This window comes from Elephantulus edwardii, unplaced genomic scaffold (assembly GCF_000299155.1).
Source record: "Elephantulus edwardii isolate Elephantulus edwardi_28Jun2011 unplaced genomic scaffold, EleEdw1.0 scaffold00011, whole genome shotgun sequence".
NCBI classification, from domain to species: domain Eukaryota; kingdom Metazoa; phylum Chordata; class Mammalia; order Macroscelidea; family Macroscelididae; genus Elephantulus; species Elephantulus edwardii.
In genome coordinates this window covers 14,883,506-14,885,872 of record NW_006399761.1, presented here as the reverse complement: position 1 = coordinate 14,885,872, position 2,367 = coordinate 14,883,506, and the positions used below count along the sequence as shown (strand labels likewise).

At 41.1% G+C, this 2,367-nt stretch overlaps 1 protein-coding gene across 1 annotated transcript in view; it reads right to left on the bottom strand.

Annotated features, from left to right (window-relative positions):
* The window catches only part of CCDC85A (coiled-coil domain containing 85A), a 271,422-nt gene that overhangs the window by 59,240 nt on the left and 209,815 nt on the right, over positions 1–2,367 (bottom strand). The window lies entirely within an intron of this gene.

Genomic DNA, 2,367 nt, shown 5'->3' with positions numbered 1-2,367 from the left:
GATCCAACTTTTTCATTTTTCCTCAGTAAATATGTTGTCTTAACATCAACATCTGTTCTCACAAACATGTGTAATCTGTAATTCAAAGAAGACCCATTAAAGGCATAAACCTTTAGATTGAGGCTGAATATTAACTTTGGAAACAAAATACACACACACACACATACACACACACACACACAGTTATGTGTTGTAGTCAGAAATGACCGGCCTGTGGGTTAGAGAGGCTGTAAAACCCAAGGGAGGTGACTGCCCATCGTCCTACTTTGAAGCAACTGGTTGATTAGGCTGCGTGGCTGCTGTGTGGCCGGCTGCGCGCCTGCAAAAGATGGACAATCTCCTCCCATGTCATTTACAGCCTCTGAAAACCCACTGGAAGGTCACCTATGAGTTGGTTCCAACCTAATGGTACATATAACAACTTTTCTGTACCTACACGCACACACATCTGCACACACTCTTTACAGAAGATTTCAGAAAGAATAAACCTTTGGACTGAGGTTGAATATTCATTTTCTTTTGATTGAGGGTGTCAGAGATCCAAGTCACGCCCAAACTTTTTGGTAAACAAGGGTAGACCTGAAATGGATCCTTATTTTCATTTCCTCACGAGTTCAGAGCTTTGGAAAAGAATTAACTGAGAGGAAAAAGGCAGTTTCATTTGGGGGCAATAGCTGGATAGTAACTCGTCTTTGCTATTATGGAAATATTCAGGTGCATCGTACAGTCAGAACTCCAAAACACTTCTGATGCAAGAACGAACATCATTCAGGGCCCGTGAAAGGCACACGGCCATAGAGTTCCTACACAACAGATCTCCAAAGCTCATATTAACGTAGCAGGTCCTTCTCAGGGTCTACCATGCTCTCCTGTCTCAGAACCACAAAAGAGCAAGGGGCATCGCATTTCACTGGAGGAGTCACGATACTGTATTTAAGAACGAGTAAGCGCCACAGCACAGAGCAGTTGGAGTCCACAGCAATTCAAGTTTAAGATACTGATACAAGCAGATGTATCCACATCCATGTTTATTGCGGCTTTGTTCGCAATAGCAAGGAGTTGGAAACAACCTAAGTGCCCATCAACAAATGAATGGATAGAGGAACTGTGGTATATTCACACAATGGAATATTATGCTGCATTGAAAAACAAAGAACTCATGCAATATTGTACAAAATGGGTGACCCTGGAGGACATTATGCTGAGTGAAATATCTCAGTCACAAAAGGACAAATATTGCATAGGCCCACTGTTGTAAAAAGGGACTGACATCGGGGTTGAAGGAAGACAGAGAAAGAAGGGAAGAATGATGTAGACTCCATTGAAACATATGAGGGAGAAAACTGTTTAAAAGTGATATATGAATGAGTATTATTGTCATGAAAGGAGTCCAGAATGAAGGCCACACAGTAGAGTGGACTTGGGGGGAGGGATTGCATAACAATGAAAGAGTTTTTCTTTTACTTTTCAAGGAGAAGAGAGAATGAGGGGGAGAGGGTGGGCAAGGAGAAAAGTGCAACAATGAATCACTGGAAACCCTAAGTCTCTGTAAACTTTCATTAAAATTAATAAAAAAATAATAATAAATGTGATAACTTAATAGCTTGGTCTCCACTTTAATAGTCATTTTGCAAAGAAACTGTGGAGATGAGCCCATTACCATGTGTGTAACCTCCATAGCAGATGGCTGGCCCTTTATTTACCTGCAACAGCACACAAGGAGCATCAGTCTTTAATTTTCAGGTGTCACAATTAAATTCACCCGAAAGCTGGTGGACAGGCCCACCCTTGACAGTAATACAGCCCCCCGCTGGCCTCATATCACTAGGATAGGGAGCCCTAGGCACGCCTCACATAAGCAAATAGAAATACAAGTTAATGAGAATGCAGTGCCTAGAAACATGCCCTGTGTTTCCTTTCAACAAAAATAGAACGATAGTTGGCTCTTTTAAAAAAAGGAGGCAGAGAAAAAAAGGATACAGAATACTTGAATAGAAAAAATGGTTGATTTTAAGCATCAACTTTCCTCTAGTTAAATGAGTAAGTCCCTTGCGGGTTGTGGGTCATTAGACCTGACTGTAGATTGCCTGATTTACAGTTTAACAAGCTCTGCTCGCTCTCCTAGCAAAACCACCACCTGATAAGGCCCCTCAGAGTGCAGAGCTGTGCAGTAATATTCTATTTAAACCATAAACAAATACAACGTTCCCTACTCCGTTCAGAATTAACACATCTCTGTTGACGTGACCTAACACTTGTCAATAAAGCAGTGACACTGAATGGTGAAGCAATTGAAGTGACTACATAGACAATGATTCTATAGACAGTGGTAAAAGAGTCTACTGAATAGATATCTTTTTTCCTTTT